The sequence below is a fragment of the Chelmon rostratus genome, chromosome 18, assembly GCF_017976325.1.
Source record: "Chelmon rostratus isolate fCheRos1 chromosome 18, fCheRos1.pri, whole genome shotgun sequence".
NCBI lineage: Eukaryota > Metazoa > Chordata > Actinopteri > Chaetodontiformes > Chaetodontidae > Chelmon > Chelmon rostratus.
Genome location: NC_055675.1, coordinates 8185603 through 8201867, shown reverse-complemented (window position 1 = coordinate 8201867; position 16265 = coordinate 8185603). Strand labels below are relative to the sequence as shown.

Sequence of the window (16265 nt, the reverse complement as noted above, 5' to 3'; positions counted from 1 at the left end):
TAAAGTATTCCATTAACAGTAATATTAGTAATTGTGTAAACCCATGCAGAAGATAGAGAAATACGCCATAGATCCCCTGAGGTCTGACTCTTGTTTTTGCAATTACAAATGCTACAACAGTAGATCATGTTGCCAACTAGCAACAAAACACAATCAATTACTTTTCAAAGCAATGTGACAACAGAGCTCCCAACATGCCAAATAATTTGTGCCCATGGCACACGAACAAAAAATCCAACCTCGAAAAAAGCCTTTTCATGAACACTATTTTTTCTTCCCCGCTGTTTCTGACATGAACCTCATCTGATTTCACTTTCTGCTCTTCAATCAAAATCAATCCCTCCCCCTCAAAGCCCGCAAAGGCTCACAGTACGTCAGCATGCGTGTCTGGAGGGAAGGAGGGCCATTTCCAGCCTTCAGTCCTCCCTGAGGCACCCTGCTCAGGCCCTCCAAAAGCCAGGAGCCCCGTGGAGAGAGGCCCCCGCAGGTGAAATGTCCACAATGGGGTCCAAGAGTAAATAATTTATATGAGTCCCTGTTGGCACAGGGCTGCCTTCAGGCTGTAGATGCTCTGCCACTGCTGCTGTTGTAAGGAGGCAGCATATGTCCTCTCCCTCTAGCTGTTTCCATTCTTGCCATCTTTTACTTACACCCCTTGCTTCCTTCTTGATAAAAACACTCCAGTATGCTGGGCCCCTTGCTGCGTAGAGGACACTAAGCAGATTCTAGCCCCAATGACATCTTTAATAATTCTGACCAGAACCAATTGGGTTTATTGGAGGACATTCCTGCAGGGCTAAAAGCAGGGGGGAGGGGGCTGTGCAGCATCAGAACTAGTCGACATGCTGTATAAAGTAATAGCGAAGCTGAAGAGAGGGGCCTGTGCTTCGTCTTTCTGCTGATGGAGACCTGGCTTTATACATCGCAGAGACGAGGCTTTGTCCTGATTTGTTAGGCTAATATGAATGATGCACAGGAGTTGTGCAATAATACAGCGCATGGCCTACAATTTGTAAGTGTACTGGCCTCTAAAATAAAACTACACAGGACAGACACACAAAATGTAGTGCCAGTGTCCTGCAGGAAACTCTACCCAGGCATCATGAGCATTTTTTGTTTTTACACGGCCTAATAATTAGGTTTAGTTACAATCAGGGTAATGATTAGATCTCTACCCATCATAATACAGCAACTGCAAACTAAAGGGAAAAAAGACAATAAGGCAAAATAAAGGTGGAGAAAAGGATGGAAAGGAAGTTCATGTTCATTTACTTACTTAATGAGAAATTTAACACGGCATGTTTCTTCACAATGAAATTTCAGCATTTTTGTGGTCCACAAGTGACGGATTTAAGTTGGATCTTTCAGATTTGATTGGATCAGTCAAAAGTGGGGTTGCTTGGTGAATACAGGGCTGTAGTGTGATACCGTTGGCCTTCACCCACACATCGTGCACCCCTGTTGTTAGATTAGGAGGCAGAAGATGAGGGAAAAATTAATAAACTAGACCCCAACCACATTCTTTGGAAATTTAAACAAATATTTTGCAATTCAAATACACACATATGACCCATGATGTCACTCAGTTAGCTACTGCGACCAATGAGCTAATGGTCAAGTGCAGTCTTGAATGAAGCATGAGGTTAGCAAGAGAAAAGTTTTAAAATTAATGTGAAATACAGAGAGAGTTATTTCTACACAAAGATCCTGACATCCAGCTTTAAGGTAAGTCTCATGAGAAAAATCCACTGTTGCAATCCACGGCACTGTGTTGTCAAGGCAGATCTTTAGTGGAAAAGAAAGTTCCTCTCATCAAAGCTCATTATCTTGTGAGCTTCCGACAGCACGGTATGCTGGGTCATTCAGGCCTTCACAAAAAAGAAGTATGAGGAAACAGTTGTTTAGCACCATGCTGTCAAGCCAGTTCACACTACTGTTCTGCACACGGAGAGCAAAAGTTACTGGGTGACATAATTCTGTGCATAAACAACCCTAATTGGGCCTCCAAATCCCTCTGCAAACATTGCATCGTGCAGTGATAATTGTGATTTATCCTCTGTCTGTAGTCATCATTTAGCCTTTTGCCATCATTAGCTTTGCCGTCACACAGAGAGCCTGCTGTCCCGACATCCCCAGACCATCTGCCGGGCCAGGCCATGCCAGCCACCAACCAACCAGCCACCTACCACCCTCGCATAACGCCCCATTTGGTATGGCATCTGTGTGACCCACTGATCTGCCAACAAAGGATTACTGAATGTTCAAACAAGCCCTCGGATATATAACAGTATTCAAATGGCCATTTAATCCTATGGGCTATGTTTGAGCTGACAGTGATCTGGGGACACCCCATTTCAAGATGCCACGGTGCTAATGACACACATGATGGCGGAAATCAACACTCCAACGTGGAACTAGCCTCCGTATCTGATTGGCTTTGATTCTGTGTGACCGATCTCTGATAAAAGATGATTATCAGTCCACGGTTGTTCTGTACCAGACAACTGACACCTATGGCTCCTCCAAGTTTAATTAGCCCGTCAGACCAGGAGAGGAGTCCAGACAAAACGCCTGCCACCCGCTAACAAGGCAGACAATCCTCAAACAGCTGATTATCAGAGAAAGCTTTGACTTGTAACCTACAGCTAACAGTGCTTAGAAATGTTGGGATTTTTTTCTGTATGAGACAAAAAGAGCGAGAAACATCAAAATCCTCAGCTTTCACTAGAGTCACAGTGAGCTGTTTTTGTTCCTCGGCCAGCCTTCAGAGCAGAAACAGAAGAAATTATGGAAACAGGCTTTGTCAATCCTCTTCTTCAGTTACGAAACGTCAACTGACATCCATATCAACCCATAAGGAGCACTGTCTTAACAATACAATGTGAAAGAAACATGGAAACACTAGCAATGCTTGTCTTGTGCGGATCAATTCTTCTTGGACATCGTTTTAAGAAAAAGACACACATTAACTGTTCACGGTCCTCACGGATGCTCGCACAACAGACAAGCCAATCACAATCTCCCTTTTCTATCTCCAGCAACATTTTGGACAAATCATATCAGACATCCATCCACTTCCACACCCTTTTCCACCCTGAAGTAGAACATATGAAAACTGTCATCATGGTCGGTGGACATAATTACGACTGTTTCACAATACTGTGAGTGCATATGGATGAATGTCCGGAGGATAATTATCATCAATATACACAGGACCAAACAGCAGAGGGAGACCGGACTGGCAGAGACCATTATATCCCACTCAAGCTAAATGCCTGCCAGTTGCTTTAGATAGTAAACCTTAAAGCGCAGTATGTAACAATAGGCCTTTGAGCAGAGCAGCCTGGAGAAATGCTTCAGTAATTGCAGTACATTATATTACACAGTGGGTTAAAATAATTCCACCTGCTTTATGCAGAATGCCTTTAACTGAAGATATTTCTGAATCAAGTGTCGTTTTCCTGACGCTAATGGAAGGGTCTGCCTTAGTACTAAATGTTAAACAAAGAATATTGTTAATAAAATGTTGAAAAGGATGGTTTAATGAAGTTTATAAGAATATCAAAAGGAAATGGCTTATTCTACTGACAGAATTTTCACTTGCTTTTACGAAAATAGGATGTTAAATCCACACACGAGGCTATAACACTTGTTAACTGGATGTATTTTCCCATAGAGTGTTGGAAGCCTCTCTGGTAAGTGTCACACTCGTGAAACAGAACCTGCAGGCTGTCAGCTACCAAACCACGCGTAGTCCAGAATGGATGTTTTTTGGCCAAACAAACGGCTGCAACAAATGTGACACGACTTCCTGTGGAAACAAACGCACAGAAAGTATCCAAGTTCTAGGAGGCAAAAGCCAAACATCATTCAACGGAGAAAAACAAGCCAGAAAAAAAGAGGGAACATGTCTTCCGCCTCTGTTTGCTCTGGTCTTTTGGACTGAAAATAGTTGGAGAGAGCTCTGTGGTCTCTGGAGCAGCAGCACTGAGAAGCAGATGTTTTCTTTACGAACCTCCTGAGATTTACTATCGAAAACCAACTAAGTCTTTGGCGTGCTTGTGTGCTTGCGTGGGAGTGATAAAGGTTATGCGTCTCTTTACTGTATGTCTCTGCATTAAAGGTCCCTTAAATACACACACACACACACCAAGTGCGCTACGTCCACCGGTCTCACCTACACCATGTGTTTAATGGTGTCAGGAGCTGACTAGTGTGACCAAGGTGGCAATCAACAGAATTCCCAAGGACTGCTCTCTCATCTCATCCATCCTCCAGATCTGTTCACCACATATCTGTTATGAATAGATGGACGATAACAGCATAATAGGAAACCTGGTGGAGATATTGATCACCCCAATTAAATCCGAACAAATTAGAGAGAAAAGGGGAGAGACTCTCTTCTGCCCGCAGGCTTGTCTGGATGTCTGTTTAACTATGCAACTGCAAAGTCTGCTTCCAGAGTGACGAGTGTCTACAGTTTGAAATGATCAATGATCATTAACAGTGCTTCATTAGCATGGCTTCATTAGCATTCGTGATCATTAGCAAAGTAAGGCAGATTATAGTTTTCAATTAAAGTTATGAGTCATTTGAGACGTTTGCTTCCAAAACCATCAGCTTTTTAAAGGTAGATTTACTTCTCCAAAAATCTCTCAAAGAAATTAGCATGAAAATGGTTCTGGAGCTGCGCCAGACAAGATTAGTATCTTCCAGTCCATCTTACAGCTCACTGCAGATTTGTGAACATGTGAAGGACCGCAGGATAGCAAGCCTTAGGTGTCACGTTTGCTGGGTTTGATTGAAGAGCAGCTGCTGTAATAGACTATGTTTGATCAGTCGAGCAGAGGAAAACTTGTAAGTTTGATAACTCTTGTCCCTCAATCACTTTGAGAATCACACGTCTGGAACAGCTGACAGACATCGGCAAATGTTGCTCCAATTACTGCAGTTAAACAAACTCCCCAGCCTGATGGAGACATATGCTTTTCAGACGAAATAGACTGATAGAGAGGCGAAGAGAAGAGGTGTGAATGTTTCTAGATGAGAGGAGACTTAATTAGTGGTTGATGTGATCGCTCCTATGCGCTCCTGTCAAATGGAAAGCTGCTGTGTGTCAGAGAGCCTTTCCAGCCCTTGTTAGCTCTATGCTCGTCCTCTCCTCCTTATGGTTTCCATGGTAACAGACCCATCACACTGGTCATAACCCCTCATGTTTCATACTCACCTGCAAGGTGGGCCGTGTATATTGGTGTCTGACGTGTGTGTTTACGTATGTATGAACAGGAAGTGCCGGGGCCAGTAAAAGTCTCAGGTTACTTCTATTTTAATATACAGAGGTTATTTCTCACTTTAAAAATTCTGGTTTGCTTTCGCAGTTGCAATTTTATTTAAACCAACAAAACCAACCCTTAGAGTCTATATCTTATGAATAGTTTGCCCGTGAATTGAACAAAACAGTGCAAGGTCAGTCTCCTCAATTTAGCCAAACATCAGCATGCAAAGTAAAGATTGACATCCACACCTGATGGTTGGAAAAGAGCCACTGGTTCAATATATTGACACTGGCCCCCTGATTGTCCCACATGGAAGAAGAGCTAAATGCAGACCGAGATCAGTCGATAGCAGGACAGCTATGAGCCACTGATTGCATAGTTAGTCACCTGCCAGTGGCAGGCTTATAGAGTTAACATGAAGATTCATGGCTGCTATACTCTGCAACAGTGATTCCCAATCAAGGGTACTTGCACCCTCTGTGATACTTATGCCAGGGGGTAGGTGGAAGGATTGTGGAGTAGCACAGAATTTGAAAAAAGCTAGCTAAAAGTAGCAGATAAAGGGATAGCAAAGAGAGGATAAACATCCAAAGTGAATTATTATTTTATTATAACAACACCCACTTTTTGTAGTGTTCCTTAGCATCAACTTTAAAATCAGTTAAAATGAACACATGTGGAGCGTGATGTGCAGTATTGATGTAGGGGTACTTGAGCTCATCTGGCAGGGATTCAGGGGTCTGCTACATCTATCTATCCAGACAGTAAGAGTGGGCTGACTTTCCCCTGCCTGTAGCAACTTAAATGAAAGACAAATGGGCGTCTGTGTTAACACCAATTTTTTTCCAGCAACTAAAACGCTGACTTTCTGCTGGCAGCAGCCCCGCTCTCGGCTCGACTGGTTTTTATTTGATCAGCTCCACTTCCACTGGGGCGACCTTTGCGGGGTTAACAAAATGTCACATCTGATTTCACTGCGGGCATCAAGTGACTTGGAGACGTGCGCCAAGTTCCACTGGAATAGACTGACACCAGTACAGCGACTGAAGACAAGGGTCATCACAAGGCCACAGTTCAGCAATTTGTCTGTTTCCACATTCACAATCATTTTCAGCTTTTTTTTTAATCATTTCAGGACTTTAAAGCTGCTGGCTGCTCAGTCGTGATATAACTTTTATATGTACAATGCACAATTTATTTCAGTGATACAAATAAAACCTACACCAATGCAACTGCTATCTGTGTATTTATCAATCTCAGATGGCTGTGGGTTATTTAACATCACATTATGTGACTGATCTGTAATGCTTCTACCATTTCTTAGTACTGTTGCTTCTTTTGGTCTTCTTTTGCTGCTGCTGTGCGTATGAACGGCTTTGTATACTGATGGGAGTTTTGATTGCATCTAACCAATAGTCTTCTGTTTGAATTTCTTTGATGCAACATGCAGCACACAGAGTAGACTTAACGAAATTCAATAAACTGAGACACAAATACAACACTATGAATGTCTTATATTATTGGATGTTATAGCTTGTTTGTGAAGCTTAGGGTGAAAAATGATTCTTCCCTTTTAGCTGATCCATAATGCAGACAACCAAACTCATACCCCTCGCTCTCTCTCTGTTGTTCAGACGCACCACCAAGCTAAAATAACAGAAAGGACCTAAAAATATACACACATTCAGGATAGAATTATCTTCTCCTGAGTAAACTGCTTGAGACATTCCAGCTGAGGTTCTGCTTAAGGTGGGAACTTTACCTGCACAGGTGCACCATTGTGCTCCTTTTGTTTTTTTCACCAAGATAGTCATCTCTGGACCCACTTGGGTAACTCTCCCTCTGCGCTGACACAGGCCATTCTGTTCATCTTTACGGTCTCTATTTCATCTGTTCATTCATTCGGTCATTCTTTTCCCCCATTGATTCCGGCCCTGCAGCTCAGTCTCATGTTAGCTGGGAACAGGAGACAGCCTCTGAGCTAGTCCAAAGAGAGAGTGAGCATCACATTCGATTTCTCTGAGAGCGGTAATGAGATGGCCTGCTTCACACCGGGGGAATTCATCTGTGTGTGCGTATCGCCTAAGTAATTGACTGAGGAATCAAGCCCAAACCCATCAGGGTCCATTATCTAACCTTTTCTTTGCTTCGTTTTCTTTACTCTGCCCCTTTCTCATTCCCTGCTGCGGCTGTTACATCAATGCGTGACGATCAATTGCTTGTCTTTGACTGATGACAAATGGTGCCGCACTTTATTTTATAAAAATCAATGAGTCCATATTCCCGCTTACTTTAATCACCTCTTACTCCAAGCTGCCATTTGCCCTGCGTCAAATCCCCTTGATGAAAACAACAGTGAGGTGCGACGCTATCGGTATCCAATCTCTTCTGCCCATATTGGCACTGACATATCGACTGCATTGACTGTCTGATTGAGAGGGCCAGACTGCTAAGAAGAGGGAGTCCAACACGGGAGGAGATGATACAAGCTCGGATAGAGTGATGGCATGTTTAGCACGGTGACCACCATACCACAAACTGCGGTGCTGGCGTGCGCGCTTGTGCTTGTGTGTATATGAGCATGAATCATGTCTCTGAGACGGGAGTTTGGAGGCGTTCTCTCTCCAGACCGTGTCGACTGACAGTTTCATGCCTCTGTGCACTTAAAATGTGTCTGAGCAGAGCCGGCTGGGGAGGAAGGACAAGGCACACTTACACTCATTCACATTTAACACTAACAAATCTCTCCCCCTTTTCATTCAACTAATTGTGCTGTATGGGTTTATTCTACTCCACACCATGGGCATTCACGGACATTTACAGCAGACATTTCAGAAAGGCTTGATATCACATGCATTATGTTTTGAAATTGGAAAAAAAAAGGCTGTAACTGTCTAAATGTAAATAAACTGAAACAATTAGACAATTAATCCATTAGTTGATTGACAGAAAATAAATCAGCAAAAATGTTGATAATCTATTACTCATTAAAGTCATTTCTTGTAGCAACAATATGAATACTTGCTGGTTTTCTTCATTAATTGATAATTGTTAATTGCTAGAATAATCAGCAAATTACTCAATAATGTCATTAGCAATCACTAGCATCAATTTTCAGTCAGATCTGTAATCAGGTTCACTTTATGTTTGATCACTTTTAATTCACAATTTTACTCATTCTAGACGGTTTCATTTTAGGCATTTTGGGCAAGGTTTCAGAGAATACCCACCCTTATTCATGATCATTCAATATGAACAAAATATAACCAAATACACAGTATAAATGGAATAAAAAAATGAAGACAACAATGTACATACGAAGTGTTGAAAAACAAAACGCTGGTCCCTCACAGCTCGGAGAGTCCACTTCTCTAGATTCAATAACACAGGGATAGGAACTCAAGGTGATTCTGCCTAAACATTACAGAAAAAAATGAATGGGTGGTTAAGTGTAAGGCATGAATTTATGATTATTCATCATTTGGTCTATAGATTGTCAGACAAACACTTTCAATCAAACAAAATAGTTGCTGGTCATTCTTCGCTTGATCTACAAACTGTTTCAGCTCGAGAATCCCTGAAACACAGAGTGAATTTCAGCTCTGTGATACGATCAAAACCAGTTATACATTATACCTTCAATCTCTCCATTTCTGTCTCTCTCTTGAACACACACACACACTCTCTCTCTCGCTCTCTCTGTCTGTCAGCCTATGTAACAAAGGCCTTCATAGAGACTCATTATCTCTGATTGTCCTCTTAAAGTTTCCCTTTACATTCAGCTGCTCATTACTCAAACCATCAGGGCTCATTTGCAAAACTGTCATTCTTAAGGATTTGACCATTAATACGCTGCAAAACAATAATGGTCCCAAGTCCACTATTTCAACACACTGTCTTGTGACACTAAGCTACAGCCTATCAGTGAGAGCACGGTGTACTGCCAACATCCATCTGCCTAAATCTCATAGGTTAGCGCTGATCCCTGCATGTCAGCCTGTAAGCAGGGATCAACTATCATTTCTCTTTGACTGCAGGGGGCCGTGTAGTTGTGCAGCAGGTGAGACCAGGGTTTGAATTGCGATTAGTCTCTCTGGGATGTGGGTGAGATGATTGTTTGGATATATATCACTGTGTTAAGTCTACAGCCCAGGCTCATGCACGCATCATTACATCATTGAAACATGTTGAAAATAACACCTCTACATGGCACAGATATTATTCCACTCCACATAAACAATCGTACACACACACACACACACACACACACACACACACACGCAAATAAATCAATCACTGGCTCAGCGATAAGCTGACATACGGCTCAAATGAACTCGCTATAAATGTTGGGCACCACAATGTACAATATGCCACCGCCAGCAGAGGCAGCTGGATGCACCTGAATACTCATCAAAGCTGTTATATTTGGTAAGAGGTGTTAAGCTCAAATTCAACCTTTTATCACTTCTAGGGAATCTCCCCTGCAGCTGAAATGCAGACCAGAATAAAGTAAAGTTTCACATATCGTCAGGAGGTCGTATATCTTGCTGCAGGCACTTGTATTGACAGTATACAGTTTACGTTACAGCTCACAGTTTACCAACCATGCTGTCATACACTGTCGGTGAACTAATGCTTCCATGCTTCCCCAGCTATTCATCTTGTCATGTGTAGCAGTGTCCAGGGTCAGACAAAAGGCCTTGTCCGCTCTCACATCGATCGATTTGAAGGGCTGTGATTGTTGCAGGTGGAGCACACACTGCGACCCCGTCCTTCATCGATACACACCAGACTGCACAGTTGATGGAAATAAACGCCGCCACAGCAAGAGCCAGAGCGTCGAGCACCTCAAGAAACCCAGCGTAGAGAGGAGGTTCAGAAAAGCTCCTCTCTCCTACACTTGTACTTACAGTAGAGAACATGTTAATATTCATTAATATTCATTAATTCTTTCTGTAGTTGTTTAGGCTTTAGTGTTATAATACTCTGGATCTGTTGTCTGACGTGTAACTGAATTTTGGTAGAGGAAAAAAGGAAGAAAGGAAAAGACTTTGGTAATCCTTCGCTCCACATCTCCAAAAACAAATGCCAGGACTTTGGCGACGTATTCCCTGTTTCATATTTACAACAAGAATATTGAACTACAGTTCGTAATCACTCCCTTAAAGAGTCTCATAACACAGCTGCTTTGAATATGCAGTGGATAAGGGCACATCTAAACCCTACAGTAGCTTGCTGTGTACTCGGAGGAGCTGTTTAGCACTAACTGCTGTGCGAGATGGAGCTTTAGCCGACTTTGTTGGCCAGACAGAGCGGTGGTGATAATGGCCTGCTGGCCTCTCCCAGATCCTGTTACACTGCTGGGGACACACAAGCTGCTCTGTATTTAGCAGCAGTCCTCTCCGCTGCGAGCTCAGACTGTAACAGAGCTGGCGGCTACTTCCTCTCATCTCACAATAAAAGTCTGCAGGAACAAACAGCTCTGGAGGAAATGAACATCGGAGCCGTGATTCTGCTGCCGACCATTCATTCCTATATCTGTTACTATCAAGACAACACAGAGCAAAGACAGCCAAAAGAGAAACCTCTTCTTTTTTTCTTTTTTTTTCATTTAGTGTTGCTGTTGATCTGCAGCACCTAGAATAAAATGTCTGCCTTTTAAAATTAGCCACATCATCCCTTTGGTATTTCAACTGCATACTTTCACGGCATTATTATGGTTGTTTTCAGCTTTGTTTTAGAGTGAGTGGTTTCCATGTGTTTCTCTGCTGATAACAGAGGCTGCAGTAGTCCAGACGGTCCACCTTTGTAAACTATCCTCTTTGACAAGACTCCAGAAATCAGTTTGTTCCCCTCTCAGGTGATCGTGATTATTTCATGATTATACTTTCATTTGAGCACAAACCTCCACAGGCCGGCATGCACAGCACCTTCAAGCACAACTCCTCTGCCTGTGTGTGAGAGTCTATACAGACATCTGCCACACTCTGTCAGCAGTGCCTCTGTCTGATCATGTGTGCATCATGGGATGTTATACGATCTTTGTGTCTTGTTTAACACACACAGCAAAATAAGCCTAGCACATGGCAGACTTAAGCTGGGGTAAGATAAGGATATCTGAATGATCAGACCACATTCTGCCTGCACATTATGCCCTCCCACAGCCAAACAGCACCCGTGCTTGATGTCTTACTTCCATGAATAAAAGGGAAAGGTATAGAACACTAAATCATTAAGGTTTCAAAATGTGTATTACAAACCTGAATTACACAGGAGTGCAAGCGGGACACTTCACACACAGATACAGTATCTGTTCGGTTGTCGAAGAGATGGAGAGAAAGCACATAATTTTGTCTGTCAGACACCTACTATAAGCAGCATGGTGAGATGCTGATTACATTTTCCTCTTGCCAGTTCTGCCAAGAAAGAACAATTCAGTCAAAAGAGCGCTTCCAGAAAGCAGAAGGATGGCTGTACAATATGCCCTCGCAGTGCACAAGCAGGCAGAACGAAGCAGCACGCGAACACAGTCATGTAGAAGTTGGTTGGATGGCAAAGTGCACACAGGAGGTCACAGATGTGACTGGCTTCAGCCGTTTGTCTGGGGCAGAGGAGAGGGAACATGCTGTGCAGGAACAAGCTAATCTGCTGATTTAATAAAGAGACATATGAATGGATGGTTTGGACCAGGGGCTTTAATATGTGTAAAACAATAAACTTTAAAAAGAGCACGAACTGATGTCAGTCTGAGCCCAGTCCTCTCATCTTATCTACAATTCCCATTTTTCCCCAGACTGTATAGCACGCCTGAATAATACATACATTTCAAACAAACGTATGAAATACATCAGTGATATGGCAGGTGAATAACGACCTTTTTTTCTGCCTCCAGGGAAGTGAGTTTGGATATGGGACTTATTGTCAAGGTTTTATTCAATTAGAGATAAGCTTAAATAAATAAAAGACGGTATTAAGGTGGCTACCAAATATCAATGGGAGTCCCACGTCCATGAAACATCAGGTAGTTGTGTCTCTTCTCAGCTTAGAGGTACACTTTTCAGGTTTTGTGAGACTCTTTAAGTAAACCGTCGTCATATTCAAGACTGTAAAGTAGATACAGATGCTTTTGTTCCATTGTTTGCCCAACAACTTACATTCCAAGAAGCAACACTGGCTTTTTGACAAAGAAGGGCAAAAATATCACTATCATAATACTATCATAATACTTCATACTCAATGTGCACAATCAAAAGAAAACACAAATCCATGTTCATCCTGCGGATGACGGAGTTGCAGGTGCCACAATGAAACAGACACCCGTTTCTTCTTTGTCACCATGATAAAGCATGTGAAAAGAACCATGCAGATTTAGAGATGCTTTTGTTAGCATCATGTCCTGTTCTCTGTGTCCTCTAGCTATTTGTGGGTGTATGAAGTGGATGATTATTAGCGCTGTGCTTTGCTCACCAGTCCTAAGGGTGTGTGCTTTATTTCTGGAGCCACCCGTCAAACAAAAGGTTACCTCTTGTCATCCTGACAAGCGGCCAATCTAATCAGTCTGAATGATGATGCAGTAGACACATGCTAATTAACATCATCATCCTGAGCATGGCAGAACAAAGGACACTGCATCTGTCTCGCTCTGTTACTCTAGTCAGCGCAAGTATGCTTGTGCTCCCGTGTGGGATTTGTCTCTATAGTTGTAAGTGTATGCGATGTACAAATGATAGTGAGCGCTCCTCTCTATCAGATTTATTTGTCTTTGTGTGTGTGTGTGTGTGTGTATGTGTGTGTGTCTTCATAATGAAAATGTATGAATCACAGCTGAGTAGCTAGAGCCCGTGGGCAGGGGGGCATAAGTTCACCAGAGGGCAGACAAGCCGCCCGCACAGAGCGACAGGCTGACAAACACAGCAGCCTGTTCCAAATCGTGATGACGTTCAGACAGAAATTCCAATGCTGCTCAAAGACAATATGAAGAAACTTGAGCTCAGAAGAGACAAGCCGAACCAGCCTCTCCATCTGGAGCCCATTTCAAGCCAGCCTGTTGAGAATGATCGTATCTGAGTTTGACAATATTCGGGGCAGGACTCTCGAGCTGCACAATGAAGGCACTTCTGAAGCTTTTTGCAGACATGTCGCCACGAGTCCAACATCTCCTCTCCTCTTGGTAAGTGTAATGGTTTCCTGCAATTTGCATGAATGAATGTATGCTGCTAAGGGAGCTCTTGAGTGAGAGTGGTCGGACCAGTACAAGCTTTAAGAGGAGAGAGCATATAAATATAAAATCAACAGACGTAACAACAAGACAGTAAAAATAGGAGCTTTGTATGCAGATGAATGAGCGACTGACCTTGAACTTGAATGACTGTTGACAGGATTTGATACATGATTTGCCCTCTCATGTATTTAAATGCAACCCTGGACAGAGAGCCCTGATACTTGGCCACCACTGATTGATTCAAATCGGTTTTAAATGTTCCTTAGCCCGTGTACACGGTGTATGTTTGACCACATATGCTGTATGGTACTCAGTCCCACCATAACATAAATAAATGCATTGTGGCCTTTAACCATCATTCAATACCATCATTTTAACCAAGCTTTGCGTCTGACTGGGGAAAAAAAAAAATCTTTCAGCTTTTGTGCATTTCTTTCAACTTAAAGTGCGGCGCACAGATCCTTGCAATCCCCACCATTCTGACAAGATCCTGAAGAGGCTTGAAGGAGAAATGCTTGAGAAGCAAGCCATGAAAAGTGCCGTCCACTCACAGCAACCGCTGTCTGGTGTTATCTGCGCTTCTTACCTGACATCTTCCTTTGACCTAGCATCATCTCTATGTCCTTCCGCCCTTCTTCTCATCTTTCCTCTCGCTTTCAGAAGACCTTACATAAAATAAACTCCCCTTGCTTTTCCTTCTCCCCTCTCTGCTTTCCTTCCTCTCACCCCCCACAGTCTGTTCATCACCCCCCCCCCCCCCCCCCCCCCCCACTCTCCCTCTCCTCATCTCATCAACTCTTCAGACACCATGTCTCACCGGCGCTCCCATTACAGTGCCCAGGGTGCATCACCGCTCCATCTCGCAGTAATGGATTTCCAATGCTTCGACCATCTTACCTGTCACGTGGTCATGTCTCCTCCCTGGGTAGCATCACTCTGTAAGCTGTTTAGAAATGCATGAATCCTCTCTATGTTATTGTACTCATTCCGTCATTACTCACTCCCCAGACAGAGCAGCAGTGTGCGACCCCCACTCGCTTCTCCCGCTGAACTGAGTCAAAACGACGAAGACTGCCGCTGCTATGAAACAGCAGCTCATCACAAGACTGACCTGATCCAAAAGACATACGAAATTGAGTCACAATGCGGGGGATATGTAATAAGAAAGTGGATAAGCATGCAGGTTATTGTTCTACACGCTTCTTGGTAAGTGGGAAATTAACTGCAAGAAACGAATTTGGCTTTGTAACCGCACCAGAGTGAGCCAAATTCCTTGACAGTTCCTGCCAGATTTTCAAAAATGAGTGTACAAATTCTTCTCTCATCACTCACAATCAACAGCATTTTAATTAGCTGTGAAATTGCAATTTGGAAACCCTGGACTTGCATGCTTTCCTGGGAAACCATCCATGCACTGTAACTGTGAGGCTTTAATTCAAATCATGTTTGTCAACGTTGAGTGTTATTTGATCTCGCTTCCCCGCTTTTGTCTTCACATCACTGTCTAAAACTAGACTAAATATGTGCAGAAGAATTGTGAACAGCGTCCATGAAGGTACACACAAATGTCAATCAAGTCACTTCAGTGCAAAATATGAAGTTCTGAAGATCATATAAGAGACAATTACATCGCCCATGCAAACAACTACACCCATGTCTGCATGTGCTCATGGTAAAATGTCAATCATTACAACCACATGAACCATTTTCGCTCCTATCCATAGAAAAGTTCTCGCTTAGATGGATACAGACAGTGTCTGATTCATGGTTGGGCTCACACCCACTCATGACTTTCATGTCTGTGCAAAAATAAACACAAACACTCACAAAGCATATCACCACCCCTAAAAAATGCCCTCCCCTGTCCTTTCAGTACATTGCTCATAGTGTTCCCAGAGCCTCAACAGACAAAAACAAGAACAATACTGAAACTATTGTTCCTGATTCAATTGGTAATATTGCATAGACCGGGGGTGGGGAACATCCGGCCTCTGGGCCGTATGCTGCCCGTGAGACCGTTTGATCCAGCCTGTCAGACAATTCATGAATACTAAAAAAGCAACTCAGAAAAAAAATAACAATAAAAATAAAAATCTGGAGAGCAATTTTTTTTTTCTGTGATAAAATATAATAAAATAAAATAGTAGACTAAACCGCCTGTCTGAGTGGTCTCTGAACACAACACACACGTAGCTGTTATGTGTCATGATGAAATGCATCATGGAGACTGTTGGAAAAAGAAACGTAGATGTGAAATGTTGCACTTTCCAAGAAAAATGGACAAATTAAAAGTAAGTAAAAGGAGTGAGTTTGTGGCACTCACGGCTCAAGGCTAATCTCAAGACTCATTACAGCTTGAAACGTGATAAATTGGATGAGCTTCAAGGACAAATGGCTAAAGTTAATGCTCTTTGGCCGAGTTTGGGTGCCGAACATTTAACTTTCACATGACCACATACTGGCAAAGAGTGTTATGCAGGCTGGTTTTATGATGAGCAATAATGGCTAAGAAGCTAAACGCTCATTTAGAAGGAGAATTTGTGAAGGAGTGTCTTGTTGCTGCTGTGAAGCTACTAGCAATAGAAAAAGCTACATTGTTTTCCTAAGTGTCAAATTGTCTCAAAGAACTCATCTAGATGAAGGGAAAATGTCATATGACAGCAAGTGTCTGTGTGATTTGGTCTTCATGGTGGACATTACAAAGTACCTCTCAGAGCTGAGCTTCTAAGCTCTCTGCTTTCAAATGTGAAATCATCTGAAGTGAAATT

General features: G+C 42.7%; 1 protein-coding gene across 1 annotated transcript in view; it reads right to left on the bottom strand.

Annotated features, from left to right (window-relative positions):
* LOC121621710 (1-phosphatidylinositol 4,5-bisphosphate phosphodiesterase beta-1) overlaps positions 1–16265 on the bottom strand; it is a 105801-nt gene that overhangs the window by 57087 nt on the left and 32449 nt on the right. The window lies entirely within an intron of this gene.